At 36.6% G+C, this 16,025-nt stretch overlaps 1 long non-coding RNA gene across 1 annotated transcript; it reads left to right on the top strand.

Annotated features, from left to right (window-relative positions):
- The first annotated feature begins 817 nt into the window (after positions 1-817).
- Positions 818-15,726, top strand: LOC116183716 (uncharacterized). Its single transcript, XR_004148395.2, has 2 exons — positions 818-3,415; positions 10,813-15,726. It is a non-coding gene; the product is annotated as an uncharacterized LOC116183716 (long non-coding RNA).
- The last annotated feature ends 299 nt before the right edge of the window (positions 15,727-16,025 follow it).

Below are 16,025 nucleotides of genomic sequence, written 5' to 3'. Positions count from 1 at the left end.
CCCATTTCTGTGTTTTCATCTTGGCTAATGCAGCTTTCCTGAGCAGCTCCTGACTCACTACAGTCAGATAAAAACTGTCATGAATACTAAATTCTCCCTACACTAAAAAGAATGGAGATGTCTTCAAGACAGTGGATTTGTCTTACTGATTCAGTGCACAAAATTCAGTGCTCTACATGTCATGCAGGCTTCATTCTTGGTTCTACACTGCAAATTACATAAAATTTCTGCATTAGAACAGGAGGAAAGACAGTATGCTAAATATGGGAAGAACTTTGGCTTTCTAAAGAGGACAATGCAGCTGTCCACCAGTCATTTGTTACATTATGCTGGTTAAGAAAAATACCTGTATCATGTTGCTCTACTCATAATCTTCTTTGCTCGGGTTCTAACACTCATTTATAGTGGATGTATTCTTATTTAACATGAAAACAAGTCCTAGAACTTCAGGCTATAAATACATGTTCAATTCATCTGACACAAAATTTTGTACATCAAAGCTCAGGAACAGGGTTCCATTGCTGAAGTTGACACTTAAGACCGAGTATGTGCTCCCCTTTTGTTCAATGTATACAGTCATTTTTACTGTATTACATGATCTTATTTTGGGAAACTACCCATTATGCCATGTGCTTTTTATATTCACCAGTGTTTATGGAGCTGGTGTGCTCAGCAAAGGCAAGTAAGCATAAAAGATGGTTGAACAACAAAGTTTTTCACATATTTCAAATCAAGAGTCCAAAAGTGATTCATTTGTGTTTTTAAAAATGGGAGAGAATGGGGCGGGGGGGGGGGGGGGGGGGGGAGTTATGACACATACTTCATAGTACTTTGGAAATACCTATGTAGGAAAACTTGTCTAGCTTAAAACAGAAGTCTTTCAAACTGAAACAAGAATCAGATAAAATTGATAAAATTTAAATTATGACTATAAATAAATGTGAATATTTTATCCCTTCTTTCTTCCCTCATAAAAAGGGAAAAAAACTATTCTTAATTCTTTTCTGCCAAAAAAGTCCTTGCTTTTGTAATAGGCATCACTTCAAAGCAAAGACTAGTTTGTCAACAGAGTGCCTTATGGATGCTTTTATAGCTCACAGGCAAGAAATATCCTGAAAAATATGACTGCGCTCATCTTCTTGCTGTAATTTACAAATTAGTAGAGAGATGGTGGAACTTTTACTACACGTCCATATTTGAGAGAATCTGGTTCAGTTTACAACTATAGCTCTTCCAAAGGTAATAGAAGGTAAGGCAAAGTCTCTCTTCTTTCCATTGGTGCTACTATATGCAATTTAGATTGTGATGAAGAACAATCATAACAATTGCCCCACCAGGCTAGAAGAGATGTCAGATATGTTTCAATTTGCTGAGAAAATTATACCCATCAGCCTGGTGTGTTACAGGAAATGCTAAATATTGAGTAAAACCTGGTTTTGCATGTGAAGTGTAATACATACATTAAATAGAATTTTTAAGTGGCATACATAGACTGGACTTTGTATTATTCTGTGGTAGTTGTTGAACAGTGGCTGCTCAAAGGTGTAAAAATCTCTTGTTGGTGGTAATTTTGGAAAACTGTTACCATACCACAGTACTAAATTTTGCTATAATAATTTCACTTTTTAAACAGAAAACCTTTCCTGTTTTTGTCAGGGATTTACTAGAGATGATAGAGGCAGGTTTATTTTTTTGAAATAGTATGTCCTACAGCCCAGGGCCAGTGTTTTCAAACACAGGAATCTGCAGAGAAGGGGTTTGACATCCAGAAATGTTGGGAAGGCAGTCTTTACCTAAGATTCTTTATTTTCAGATTTCTTCAACCTTAACAGTAGCTTCATATAGTGAACACTGCTTTTATGTCGTATGTATGTCCTAATATATTTAGACACCCACATTTGGAAATACTCAAACCTCAGTTTTGTCTTGAAATGAGAACTAGTAAATCCTGATCTGTTGAACATAAAGGAGATACAGTTTCATATATATTTTAGACTGTATTTTTTTACCTTTACCTCAAGATCATCAGTATACTGGTTTCTTGACAGAATTGTGCCAGGCTTGCCTTGTAGATTCATAATTTAAAAACCCTATAATCAAAGCTTGTCTGATGGAATGTTAGATTCAAGCATCCATGCTGGGAAGCATACGCCCGACATTTATTACATTACAAAGTAAATTATTTAGTTAGGGAGGAGGGCTGACAGGGAAAATATACATCGCCTGTTGGAGCACGTCTGAGAAGCTTGCAAAGAAACTCTAATAAGGAAAATAAGCATTATATAAACCTATGATATTATCAGCTCCTTTAGCACTGCAGTTTTGCAAAAATTTTGTCTGTAAGGGCGGTGATGAAGTGCAAGATTTTATATTATTATATTGCTTAAGTTTACAGGATTTAACAGCTAGAATCTTTTTGTCTGTGAGAAGTTGTATAGCATTTTAATGAGGCTATATAAGTACTAACTCTTGAGTTTTGAGTACAATGTGTTGTTAATAGGAAAATCTATACTGCAGAGAGTTACGACACTAATTCTGGATTTTGTTGTGAGAATAAGGGAAAAAGGATTATTTGCATGTTTGTTTGAAGTAATTTTAAACATCTGTAGCACATTCCTTAATTGAGTCTCATCATGTGAGCAGTGATAAGCAGGAGGTGTACTAGCAGGAGTGTGGCCAGCAGGTCAAAGCAGGTGTTTCTTCCACCTGCTTGGCAGTTGTGAGACTGCAGCTGGAGTCCCATGTTCACTTTTGGACTCCTCTGTACAGAAATACATTGACACCCGACATGGACCACCAAGGTGATGAAGGCAATGGGGCACATGGTGTGTGAGGACAAGGAGTGAGCAGGGTTAGATCAGCCTTAGAGAGAGAAGGCTTCTCAGAGGGACACAGCAGAAAACAGACACAAGCTGCATCATGGGAAGTTCCTGTTAGGTAAAGGGAAAAAGAATCCTGAAATGCTATCCCCAAGGAGATGAAGCTTGGTCCATGTGATCTCCAGATGTTCATTATTCTATGAACTGTTTTTCAGTCACACAACAAGCATTTATCTAGTCACATAGCAGCAGGATGAACCCAGCTCTTGAGTGTCTCCATGAGGTGACGTAGCCTTTCTGTGCCGACACTTTTGACACTATTTATGATCATGTCTCCCTTGATAATACTGACAAAGTTTTGCACATACTTTTGTGTTGGCTTGTAAGGCTATAAAGTTATATATTGATATTAATTATACTTTTATACTATTAATATGTATAATAATTTACCTTACTAATATACATTATCACAATATATCCTAGTCATGCAGTACACAGAAGATTTGACAGAAGTGACATACATCGATTTGGCATTACAGGCCTGGACTGAAAGTGCAAGACCTGCTCTTTCAAGAAGCTGCATATATACTTTACAGGTATGAGATAATTGTAAAATATTGTGACTACAATAATGAACCATCAAAGGAATTGATTTTAAACAGCCAATGAGAACATTAATGTATTTGTAAGTTATACATATGGTTAAATGCCAGCATACTCTGTAGGCTGCTGGTGAATGAGCATGACATATTCCCATCTCAGATCCCAACACTAAAAAATCAGTCAGGATCCATCTGTACCACAGGTTTGCAATATAGTGTGGAGAGACTCAAGACAGCTCAGCAGAATGCCAGAAGGGCCTACCCTATATAGGACATGTGAAACATGATAACCTGCCTGCTGAAACCCCACAAAGTACCTTATCTGGATGGAACCTGTCTGAAAGACCATCAGATCAAGTTGTGCTTGTCAGATTTAACTTCCCCTGTAGCTTACATGACTCAAAGAGGTTGTTTACCATTAGCAGATGATTCTGCCTAATTTTGGGTCAACAGCAGCCACACTTTCAGTTATTCTTTGTCTCCCAAAATGCCAAGCCAAGCTGTTTCACCACTCCAGCTGCAGAGATCTGACATCCCATGGCTGATACCCAAGATAAACCAAAATTATTACTACCATATTAATATCCTGCAGGTCCAGAACCTGATTTCATCTTGCTTGTTTCTCTCACCAAATTTTTCTGTTGCAGCAGAAAGGTATTTGAGTGTCTTATTAACTTTAACATGGAAATCTGCTCTCAGAGTGAAAATTGGTTAGAATGAAAACTCAGTTTTCTTCCAAATGACGAGGGGTTTTTTTGCTCAGGACCATCAGCTTTTATCTCAGGAACAAGGTAGTTTTGTCAGCACAGTTCATTTCATTTATTGCATGAAAAAAAGCAACATATTATCCCAAACGAAACAAAAACCACTCTGCAGGTAAAAGTTGTTACTCTTTTTTAAAAAGATGCCTGTTACAAATACATTGGTATGTTTGTAGTGAAGGCAAAGCATGAACTGAACTTTATAAATAAAATAAGTTTGAAGGGATATTTCAGGAACAGGCTGTTACTGTACACTGATAGTGATCTCCAAGACTAGATAATTCAAAACAGTAAAGTTTAGAGCCTGGATTATACAGTAAGATTTTATTTGCTACAACATAAAAACCAGAAGAATCAAGAAGACATTATACCTCTGTCATAAGCACTTATGCAAAATTCTGTAGTGAAGAGATTCAACTCTGCCAAATGTCCTTAAGTTTATTTAGGTTTTTTGGCAAGGTGAGTTATTTAGAAAATTTCAAGAACGTATGTTACTGATAGAAGCTGCTTCTCTGCCAATAAATTCTGCTTTCTTCTGCCTTAGGAACAAAGGAACTTTAAATGTGGACTAACCCTCACTGACAAACTCCAGCATGCCTTTTCACACTACAGCTGTTCCATATTATTTAGACCTTGGTATTTCTTCTATTCCCTGAAAGATTTATTTGTGTCTGTAAAGTAACCAAGAGTCAGAGTGATCCCAAACTTCCTGTAACTGAACCTGAAATGTAGGTGTGAATTTGAAATACCTGATTTGTATTAAATTAACTTTTGACTCTTTAAAAACACCAAGCATTTAAAGATCACTTAGATTATGACTTTCTAATAATTGTAAATATTTGGCAATACTTAAATACGGGCATTACATAGATAAGATGCAGAATAATTTTCAGTATTTCTTGTGAAATAGTTTCCAAATTCTGATTACCTGTGGGATGGCAAATTTCCCTGTGATAAAATGTTGTCTCAAATCAAAATATTCCCAAAGATCCAGAAAAACTGTGACCTTTTCCTGAATATTAATAATACTATATGTATAGTGAATTGTTCACTGGAGCTGTTAAAAGCTATTGCTATTTACTCTTTTGCAAGACATATGTATTATATATATATATATATATATATAAAATATATTTATTTCATTGCAGTTCCATTCCAGTCACAGAAACACAAACTATCAATTGGATTTTTTATTTCAAATGGAGAGAAACATGGAAAAATTGGCTTTTCCCTGTAAAACTTGAACCCATCAACTCAGAACAGGCCAATTGGCATCACTTAAAATGCAAATTTGAATGAGGTCTCCTCTACCATCATATGCCTATCCTGTGAATCTAATGAAATAAAATCTTCAGGAAGTCCTTAATGAACACACAGCCCTGAGTTCCATCCACAGACTCAACCATTTACTTGAATATGGTGATGATTGAACTACCCTCATATGCAGCAGATGTTTTCTCCATTCCGGTCCCAAGTCAGTATTACCCCAAAGCCAAAAACAATTCTTCTGCTCGGAAGTCACCACCTTCAGCCTTCTCAAGCAGCTATGGTCCACTGCCAAATGTGTTTGCTGTATTTAATATCAAGTTACACCCTGCCTTGATGACATGCACTAATGTGTAATTGTTGTCAAACTGGATCTGTTAAGTAGGTTACTGGGTGCAGTTGTCACCAGTTCCTTGATGGATTATCTTGTTAAGGAGGCCATTAAAAAAATCACTTTTGATGGGGAATAACAATTATGTTCACATAGAAACGCCAGGCTCTGGTGCCATTAGAGTAAACAGCATTGGATTTTTGCTGAGTGCATTCAGATTTGTAACAAAATATAAGGTCTTGAAGGTTACCTGATCCAATGAAAAAAATAAGGAAAAAGCACCTACTGTTCATAGACAAATTAAAAATTAGCTTGCTTATCTTTAGGGTTAAGACACAGGACATCTAAATCCAACTAAGCATTTTCCTATTTCTAAGAACTTAATAGCTTAACAATTTGTCCCCTCAATCAATTCCCTTGAACCACCTCATCATTTGTCAAGACTAGCTAAAACCCTAAAGCAAATAAGAAGTATATATATATATACGTATATATATATACGTTATATATATATATATATATATACTTATATATATATATATAACGTATATATATATATATATACGTATATATATATATATATATACATTACAGGCTAAACTATGGAGATGAAATTTAGCTTCCTGTCAGTTGGATTTATTTCTCATAGTTACACCATCAAGTAAAATTTTAACGACTTTTGCCCAGATATGAAGAGGCCAATGAATGTGGATGATGAGCTGTTGTTTTCAGGGCAACAGAGGCAACACCCACTGAACTCAAATTGGCCCTTGAAAATTGCATTGTATCAGATTGTGGTCTTCTACTTGTTTCTGAGAACAAAATGGTCTGTCCCTGAAAAATTCTTAGTTCTATAGAAAAAGAAAATATGATACTGGTCACTTATGTAACTCAATTTAATAAGAAAAAATTCTGACATTTTCTAGGGCTTCTCCCTTATGGTCTGGCTTTTACTGCAAAACTGTGTTAATTAACCGTTAATTATTAATTTTGGATTTGAAGTGGATCACTTTACTACATTATGCCAAGTTAATAAATGATTTCAATATTCCCCAATTGCATGGGACATAAGCATTTTCTGATTAAATGAATATATTCTGACAGTGCTCAAAGACTTAAAAGAGGTTGCCTGAAAAGAAGATAGACTGAAACTAAGCTAAGGCTCTCTTTCACACAAAATATTGTATATTAAGTTGAATCTAAACCTATGAAGTTTCTCCTCTCCCATTTCTTGAAAAAAAAAATCATGAATTCATGAAAAATCAATAGTTCACTAATTGCTGAGACAGATTTTCCTTTGGGAAAGAAAGCAAGCAAAGAAAACAAATAGTGAGTTACAAAATTAGTGTTTCACTTCACAGGAACACTTGCTCCTGTCATGGAGCCAGCAGGTGTTCCCTTGGCTGATATCTCAAGGTCTGAGAGCCGTGACAGCTTTCCTGGCACTTCCCCAGCATCAAGCATTCACTCCGAGTAGGGAAATCAGCCCCTGTGTTTTCAGTTAAACCAATGCTTATTACAGGGTCTGCTCTGTTTTTCCATGGAACAATGCCATGGATCTGTAGTTACAGCTGCCTTATTTGTATAATGTTGCATCTACATTTGTATTCTCCCAATATTGTCAGACTAATACCTGTCTGGATTTAGCTTTGCATTTTAATTTAGTGTTAAATTACATGTAATTGCTTTCTGTAATAAATTTTAATTTGGATTACTGATGGGGATGAAGGCCTCTGGCAAGAATTGTCTCTTACAACTGGCCTGAGTAGTTTCAAAAGCTATCTTGTGAGTATAGTTGGGCCTGCTTTCAAACACTTTCTATTACTTTCACAGTCTTTTGATCACTGTTTCAAAGTCTTTGTCTTAGAAATCAAGTTGCAATTTCATCAGCAAATCTAGGGTGTGTTTTCTCTTGTGCTTTATGTCTTCTTCTTCAATCAAGGATTTTGAAACTCTTTGTTATATAAAAGGCAACAGGTTTTGTGGAACAGTATCTCCTGGCTTAATCGGTACAGGCATTCTCCTCTTTTATTTACCTGATTTTATCCATCTATCTGATCTAATAGCACTAACCAAATATAAGAGGTTGATTTTAAAATGAAAAAACGTTAGGGTTTGGTTTGTTTGAGGTTTTTTTGCCTGTGATAAATTAAGTAATACAGGATAATATGCGACATGATAAGAAGGATTAATAAATTGAAATTAAATAAAGTTTTTTCTTTCTCTGATACCTTTAAAAATTCTCGGGGCTGGATCAGCAGTGAGAATATGATAGTAATCTTTCAGGTTTTCACATTACTGACAAGGGAAGTCAAAGCAGTACACATGCTGTTACCATATCTGACTGGTCACAGGCTATCCAGAAATCAACCTATTAATTTTTTATCTGGTAATCTCTGATTTAAGAAACAGAGATTCTGCTTACTTATCAAACTGATGGATATTACATAAAAATGCAAATGGACATACACATCCACTTTTAAATGGGTCTATTGGGATATTCAATTGCATGTCTACAACTGTCATTAAAATCAGTGACAAAATCTACTTTGTTGGCAGTAGGTATTATTTTCCTCTCTTTTTCTTTAAGTAATTGGATATTCTGACAGGGAGGATACTCACCAATGCTCTTCTTCCTGAATGTTCTTGATGCAACTTTAAACTCTAGAACTATTCAGTAAGAGAAGTATTATACTAAACAAATACAATCTTTTTAAAATGACTGAGAGTCACTCCCTGGCAGCCACCAGGCACCCCGGGCCTGGAGCAGACCGGGCTTGCTGCGGGAGCGCCAGCTCCCTGTGAGTCACCCCCTCCTCCTGGCTTGATCCTCAAAGAAAAAGGTGGATTTCTCTGCTCATTCCCAGGTGGTGGGAAGCAGATTTGTCAAGCCATGACACAAGTTTCAGCTTGTGTTGCAGCTTACACCTGAGTGTCAGGCTCGGGGAGAGGGGAAAACAAGCACTGTGGAAAGATGCATGGACTCAGAAATCTAAAATGGGGGTAGTTTCATTGTTCAGGAATGGCTTTCTGTGTTCTGCTTGAAAGCTGCCAGTGGGAAGGAACCCACAGGGATCACTGAGTCCAGCTCCTGGCCCTGCACAGGACACCCCACGAGTCACACCACGTAGCTGAGAGTCCAAAATTGTGTGTATCCCAACCTCAAGGATGATCACAGAACTATTCCAAACTTTCACTGGTATCCTGTTCACCTTTTATTTCCTTTCTGCTCTCTCATGGTACCCAAGTCTGTTTTCTGGACCAGCTCTTGTGAAAGGCCATTCACAAACCTGCTAATAACAAAATAACTTTTGTTATTCCTGCTTTGTCTTTTGTTATTTCTGCTTTTGTTTTTTTCCCTTTGGTGCATGTCTTTTGTTTTTAATTCAGTCATGTACTTAGAGAGGACGCTCTTCCAGAAATGAGGACCTGTCCTACATGCTTGCTTGTCCATCAGATGACTCTAATTCATCAATCATATACATATTCTCTCTTATTACTTAAAAAGGAGGAGGAAAAGAATTCTTCAAGGGTCACAAGTAGTTACTTAGAGCTAGAAAAGAATTAGCTTAGAAATTGCCTTTATTAGCTTAGAATTAGCTTTATTTCAACCTGCTTTCAATGTAGTGAATGTGGGACTTTATACCAATACATACTTCTATGTAAAAGTTTTTTCACTATTAGCTTATATAAAAATAAACTATTTATTCTAAAAATGTGCTCAATTTCACACTAATATGATTTATTAGACCATTTCAAATTCTAAAATTATCTAAGGTTGGAATGGGAAAAATCTGTTCACAGTTTTTTCCACAACAGTGAGTTAGAAATAGCTTTTTTTTTGTATATTTGCACTTCTCTGCAGGGTGCCCATATATTCCTTTACAACAAAGAACCTGCAGGTGTAAGAGGAACAGATCTTCCTCTTCTGATGAGGAGCATTTACCCTCAGGATGTGAGGGCTGTACAAGTTAGGGAGTGCAATGCAAAGTAGCTTGTTGGGTTCCACTACTGGCTGTCTCACTGCTTTATAGCTGCGGCATAGGATTGTAAAATAAGGCTCATTACAGTAATTTAAATCAGACAGTTATTTTTGATTGCCCCCAGTCTTTTCTGGGTCCCACAGTTATGGATGCACTGTGATGTTGAAAATAACTGAAACTGTGATCCAAGGGAAAACAAAGCTGAACATCAAAGTAAAGACAAACAAAACTAAAGGGAAGGAAGAACAGAAGAAACTAAGCACACAGAAGGCAGCTGTCTTTTAGAGTTAATTATGATGGACTGGAATTCATTTCTTACAAGCCACTTGAAAGCTGCTTGATAATTATAAAAATATTTATAGGCCTAGCTGACTTCCTTTGCTTATTCTTGGGAGACTGTGGATGGTGTATTCTTTAGGTAACTTTGTCTGCCTGCTAGAAACCTCACTATGCTTTGCAAGTTTTCTAGTTTCTCTACTAAAGGGCTTAAACCTGATCAAGAGCCTGTTTCTGCAAGTACTGCCAAGTAATTGAAGCAGAATATTCACAGTAAAATACTTTCTGACCTAATTTCTCTGTAGGATGCAAGCATTACAGATCATTATCTTTCCACTTGCAGACAGTGTTGCTTGGTGTTGCAGCAGACACTGTCATCAAAATCAGGCTAGGTACTGTAAGCATCATTTTACTGTATGGGGAATTCTCTGTGGCATTCATTCTGGATGCACAAAACTGCCACTGAATGAAAGCATTAAGAATATTTGCATTCACTAAATGTATTCAGCAAAGCAAGTCAAAGTGGACAAAATTAGATTCCTAAATCCACAATCTCTGCAGTGCTAACCACTTGATGTTATTGACTTAGAGATATGTGGGGGTTCTGCTCTTACTAAACCACAGGTTTGGGTTTTTTTTGTTTTGTTTTGTTTTGTTTTTTGTTTTTTTTTTCCAGCTCAATCTTAGTTTCTCTGTTGATTTCAGCCACACCTGATTCTTATGGCAGACTCTCAGTGGCGAGATTTGTTCCACCTGTCTTTGGTCTCTTGGCAGAGATGCATCAGGAAGGAGCACGAGTTGTTCAAGGTGCTTCTGCAGTAAGCAGGCAGAAACTGGGATCTCTGCAGAGCCATTAACATCTTGCTGTTGTAAAATTGCTCTGGGGAAGAACCTTTCCAGCTCTGGTAGCTACAGAGGGAGCCTGTGGAGTGTAGGCTTCTGATGTGGGTGCTACAGGGAGACTTAAAAAATGGTATGAAGTCCTTAAATGTTCTTTTACTTGAAATATCTTAGTACGTATGTCTGCTTTGGTTTAGGCATAAAATGCTTGTCTCTTGATTTTTGGTGTTTAAATAACTTGAAAAATCATAGTCCTATGTAAATATATTATGCTTTTGCCATATTTAACTAAGTATTATGGCTACCTCACATCAGATTGCTGGAAGGAAGCTAGATTATTGCCCAGATGTCTGGAATTTTTACTAAATTTCTGATTTTCTTCTATAATGATTTGATTTCTGCCTCAAACCTCTTCCTCCTTATTTAACTTCACCTTATGCAAACAATAACATTAGTATACCTCAATTCAATTATACATAAGGAAGATGAAGCATTAGGCACATCTATACTTTTGAATTACTCTAAGGATTTAACTGGTTTTATTGTTGGCATAGGTTTTTGTTAAGCAAGATTGTAACACCACTGTGTCTGAACTTAATTATTTTAGAATTAAGTTTATTTTGGTTCTGACAGTACTTTTTCAAGAGAAAGAATTCATCACTGGCTGCAAATTAAGTCCTTTGCAGCACTTTCTTTCTATTTAACTCTTCCAATATTAGGAAATAATGTCTTGTAAAAAAAAAAAAATTCAAAAAAATTGACAAAGGCCATGCATAAATGGGAGTGGTATCATGACTCTTTAATACACACCAGCTGTTTTTCTTGAATCTGCAATGATAAATCATTTTCAGATCATTAAAAATTGAGCAACTCTACAACAAGGAAGTGGTTTCTAAGTGGATGATAATGCATTTTCAGTAAATTCTAGTTACCTCATAGAGAGACTTGGAAGACCAATATTAAAATAATGACTTCTTAATAAATTTTATATGTTAAATGCATTGTGACAGCCAGCAATAAAAGTAAATTACTTATTTTATATAGAGAACATGTTGTAACAGCCTCCTCCTCCAGCAAGAAATCCATTAAACTCCTTGGTGTATTGTCAATTGGATCACTCCTGTACTGAGATACTCATATTTCTAATAAAGACTAACTGTAAAATGCAACAGAAATGTAAAAATATTTTTAATACAATCATATTCATACCTTAAAATGGTTTTATAGACATGCAATTTCTTAAAGCACTATTTAACTTTAAAAGTTTCAAGCATGCCTATAATTAAGAGATAAGTAGTTCTTTCATAGCAACAAACTATGAAAAGACCCCTCAGCTACAACTGTAATGCAGATGCTGTAAGGAAGCCAGAAAACAATGACTGAAGCAGGGGAGGGACAGGCTGAGAGCCACATTCAGTAAGGGCCTTTGAAATGAAAAAAAAAAAAAAAATTATAACCATGAGAACAAAGACTCAAAAAATAGTGTAGGAGTGAGAAGGAAAGTGGTTGAGAAGAACAGTGAGAAAGAGGGAGCCCACAAGCTGACTTCCATGTTTTACATAAAGTAAAACTGGTAATTTGGAACTGAATGATGACAGGACACTTTTGCTTTAAGTAATTGTTGCATATCCTGAGGAGAAGCAGAGGCTCAGAGGTTTGTGTTTATCTTTCTGTACATAATGTCTGCCTTAACACAATACCTTGTGTATTGTCAGTGCTTTACGAGACCTTGTGTGTAAATGACAGAATTAAGGTGAACAGATAAGAGATAATTATAATGAGATGTGTGTCACATGGCAGCTTGCACCCACAGTGGTTTTCACAGACCTAAATAAATTGATTTAAAACTGGTTTTAATTGCACTGGTAGGACAGCTGTGTGCTGATAGGGCATCAGTTTCTGTGTTTTGACATAGCCAAGGGGCTCTTAGTGTGCATGATCTACTTATGCGTTATGCAATGCATAGGTGTGTTAGCATAATAAACTGATTAAGATAGTGAGGCAAGCCTAAAAACCAAAACAAAATCATATAAAGACCCAGATTCTCCTTTCCTTTACACTGAGATGATTGAAATGGTTTGTTACAATTTAGGACTCGCACTGCTGTCTAGAAAAAAATCCACCAACAAACTTATTTTGTTAAAAATAGTTTTGGATTTTAAACTATGCAACAATGGGAAGTGGAAAATATTAAGTAAAAAAATAAAGACTCAAACCCAGAGCACTGATATCAGATATGTCTCATAATTACAGAAACTACTTTGTTAGATGTGCCATCTTAGGGAAATTTAATTTGCTTATATCTCATTTCTGCAGCACAAATAGAACACAAATAGAAAGATGTAAGTGATATATTTATTCATGTTTCCACTCTCGTTTAGACTTCCAGTTTATTAAGTCACAGTATGATCCATATCCACACTGTAACTTCAGTGGAACAGAGGCTTTTATTCCCTTCCAAGAAGGAGAAACAGATTTCATATCACGACCAGACGTGATACCAGTTAACTTCACTTTTTCTCTGAGAAAGACATTTTTCCAATGGATACAAATGCCAAGAGGTCATTTTTCTAGTATTTGTTCATATCTTCTCTACTCCATTGTGATGTGGATTTGTAATTTCAGCAGAAAAGCTGAAACAAGCACTGCCCGACTGAAAAAGCAAATGTCAGCTGCTTTTATAGTAGACTGCTGTTTACAAACACCAATGTCAATGTTCTGCCCAAAATGCATTTGCAATAATGTAGTTTTTCAGAATGCATTACTTCAGAGAACAGCACAAGGCTTCTGCACAGTAGGTTGCCGAATTAATGCTCAAACTTTATACTAAAAGCTGAAAATGTTGGTACAAACTGATCCTTTATTTTTAGCTCTTATTACCAGGATTTTTTAATCTTTAACCTGTTTCAGTAACATTTACCTAAATACATTCTTCCTGTAAAGTAATCACCTCTAAACTGTGATTCTTCTCTCTCTCTGTCCCAAGCTGTTTGCTTTACTCCTGGCAGTTCACAACACTGAAGTTCCTTAGGAGAGGATGTTGTGAGGGGATGTTCTGTCACAGTCAGTATTGCTTTTAGGAAAGATAAAGCCAAACCACAGGGCTTGCCTGCAGCATCATCCCTAAGCCCTAAAGAACCATGGAATTCACCTCAGATTTTGCTTAACTAAGGTCTTTGCCTTTATTGCTAGATAATAAAGGGGTGACGGAGCACAAGGACCATGGGTTAAGCAAGTTGGATCCCAGATGTCCCACACTGCCAAGTCATCATCTACTTTATGGGCTCAGCTTCAAGCAGCACCACTTGGCTTTTTCTCAGCTTTAGTTCATCAGAGAGCTTATTTCAGAAATGGTGCAAAAGGGACAGTGGATAGCACTGCCTGGGGTTTGGCTCAAGAGCATTTAGACACACTGTTCTGTGGGTGCAGTCAGAGTCTGGTAGGAAAAAGAAATATAAACCAATGTGAAGACATAGTAAGAGATACTAAGCAAGATTGGTTAGACATTGCTTCTTTTTTTATGTCTGATTAGAGTAACTGACAAGTGATGTTAATTTCCAATTAAAGACTTAGATACTAATGTGTGAGCTATTTCAGGTATCTCGGCAAACTTCATGGAATGAAAATCTTAACCAAGTACAGGTCTAGTTCTGATGTGCCTGTACTCAGGTCAGGACACTCCAAGAGTCTCTCCTCCACAAAAGCATTTGTTTTGGGAGCTGCCCATGAGAGGTATTCATTTAAGCAAAACATCTTGATTATTGATAAGTGTTATCCAGAACTTCTATGGCATGTTTAAGTGCTTGGAAGCAGGGCTGGAGACCTGAAGAAAAAATGTAACTATCTTACAATGACTGATTGCATTGATAAAATTAATGATGTGTGACCTTGCTAGTAAGATGTTAAATTCCCTTAAAAGAACAGGACAGAGGGCTGGGGAGGAATGCTGAGGAACGTGCACACCACAAACTTCAGCTACTGTACAACTATGTAATTTCAGGTTTTCCTTTGGCTTGATGGGCTCAAATCCAACAGTAGTGTCCAGGCAACGGTAAGCTCAGGGATACAATGACTGGAAGGTGTCTGGAAATTCCAGGTGAGTCATGAGAAGCACAACTGCCTTGTTAGTTTTTATTTCATACAGTCTGAATGGAGCACTTTTTGGATAGTTTCCAAAGCCTATTTTCTCTGCAGTGGCTTGAGAAGCACCTAAACATTTTGTCTTCTAGAAATGAGAATCTATGAGAAATCTCAAGGCCTCTCTACCACAGACAGAGGTAGTTTGGGGAAAGTGTATGTGGAAGCAAAGCTGGGTTTGTATGGAAGAGTTAACAACTGATGAGAATCTGAAAGATCTGTATCTAGATGGAAAGAAATTGCATAGAAGCAGGATCTGCTCTCCCTTTACTGAGGATATAATGTACAAAAATACTCCAATGATTAAGATGAGACAGTAACAATTTTTGGGTGCAGATAGATATGGAATACAGTAACATTACAGATCACCCCAGGACAGTCTCTGGTGAAGAAAAATACTTGAAGGACTTTGTTTAGTCATCTCCTACCTGCCATTGCTTGATAGGACATTTCTCCCTTTCCTAAGTGTCTTTTAAATTCCACATAAAGAGCATGGGCTCTGTCAGTTACTTTAATTTTCAGAGAACAAACAGATCACTGGACAGTATTTCCTCCCCACAAAAAAAGCCAGCATGCACTTTTGGTTGCAAGGATCAACAGAAATTTATGTCATGAAAACATAGTACAAAAGACTCATTTTGCTGTGTAGACAATATCTTACAGCATAAAATTGTGAGAACACCATAGAAATAAAAACCTATTAAATGCTGATTGGAACAGGAGTTCTTCATTTATATTGTTGTAAAAATGCATGAAATGTAAACTAAGGGTACATCAACCTTTATTCCTATTTTGAAATATAAAGATGGTTTGGGATGATTTATTAACTATGCAAGGTAGACCATTATTTGAATGGATTCTCTGATTATCCACATTCACTGACTACCTGATTTTTTTACTTTTAAGAAGGAGCAATGTCTTCTGTAAAACCATGTGCACTCAGAATGAGATTTTTGTGCTTGGAATACAACTTCAGTGTTTCTGAGAGGTGTTTACTGCAGATACAGTGA

The sequence above is a fragment of the Lonchura striata genome, chromosome 2, assembly GCF_046129695.1.
Source record: "Lonchura striata isolate bLonStr1 chromosome 2, bLonStr1.mat, whole genome shotgun sequence".
In the NCBI taxonomy this organism is placed as follows: Eukaryota; Metazoa; Chordata; class Aves; order Passeriformes; family Estrildidae; genus Lonchura; species Lonchura striata.
The sequence above is the reverse complement of the archived record's forward strand: the minus strand, read 5'-3'. Positions and strand labels throughout refer to the sequence as shown.